The 1,222-nt window shown below is 48.0% G+C and overlaps 1 pseudogene; it reads left to right on the forward strand.

Annotated features, from left to right (window-relative positions):
• The first annotated feature begins 235 nt into the window (after positions 1 to 235).
• LOC103254583 lies at positions 236 to 816 on the forward strand (annotated as a pseudogene).
• Positions 817 to 1,222: the final 406 nt, after the last annotated feature.

The raw sequence follows: 1,222 nt of genomic DNA on the forward strand, positions 1-1,222 counted from the left end.
GCCCGACTGAATTTTTTTTTTATTTATTGTAGAGATGAGGTCTCGCTACCCAGGCGGGTCTCGAACCCACGGGCTCAGGCAATCCACTCACCTCAGCCTCCCAAAGGTGCGGGATTACAGGCTGAGCCACCGAGCCTGGCTAAAATTTTTTTAAAAGCACACATGGCTCGGAGTTTGACAAGCTCTCGCACGGCTTTGGTCTTTTCCTAAACCGGTGCTCAGCAAGGAGAAGGTCATGTTCAGCTTCCGTGCCAAGTTCGTGAAGCCCAATGGCGAGAAGCCAGATGTGTTCGAGTGTGGCATCTCCCAGGCTCTCCTGGAGCTGGAGATGAATTCGGACCTCAAGGCTCAGCTCAGGGAGGTCAACATAACAGCGGCCAAGGAAATTGAAGTTGGTGGTGGTCAGAAGGCTATCATAATCTTTGTTCCCATTCCTCCACTGAAGTCTTTCCAAAAAATCTAAGTATGGCAAGTACTTGAATTGGAGAAAAAGTTCAGCGGGAAGCATGTTGTCTTTATTGCTCAGAGAATTCTGCCTAAGCCAACTGAAAAAACCACACAAAATATAAGCAAAAGCATCCCAGGAGTCGTAATGTGACAGCTGTGCAGGATGCCATCCTCGAGGACTTGGTCTTTCCAAGTGAAATTGTGCGCAAGAGAATCTGTGTGAAGCTGGACGGCAGCCAGCTCATCAAGGTGCACTTGGACAAAGCACAGCAGAACAACGTGAAGCATAAGGTAGAATCTTTTCCCGGTGTCTACAGGAAGCTCCTGGGCAAGGATGTTAATTTTGACTTCCCAGAATTTCAGTTGTAAACAAATATAACTAAATAAAGTGTAATCACAGTAAAAAAACAAAACAAAACAAAAAAACCCGCATGACACAGGAGGGGTCTTTACGAGGCCATCCCCCTCATTTACTTGATTTTTATGGCCCTACCAAATAACGTCACAATCCCTGCTCCAACCCCTTATGTTGTCAAAACCGGGTTTGGACCGGGTGACACAAATGGCCAATGACACTAATGACTGACACTGGAGAGTTCCACCTAGATAATTCAGATAAGGCCACTGCAGGGCTGTCACTCAGGAGCACTTGCCCATCCCAGCTTCCCCTTGTCCCTTCTCAAAGCCTTTCCTCCCAGGCCCTCCAAGATCCCCACACCACATATCCTGGCTGGGGTTCTTGGACTAAAGAACCGCTATTGGCCAAGAGGCCTCC

The sequence above is a fragment of the Carlito syrichta genome, unplaced genomic scaffold (assembly GCF_000164805.1).
Source record: "Carlito syrichta isolate Samal-C Ts95f unplaced genomic scaffold, Tarsius_syrichta-2.0.1 Scaffold286044, whole genome shotgun sequence".
In the NCBI taxonomy this organism is placed as follows: domain Eukaryota; kingdom Metazoa; phylum Chordata; class Mammalia; order Primates; family Tarsiidae; genus Carlito; species Carlito syrichta.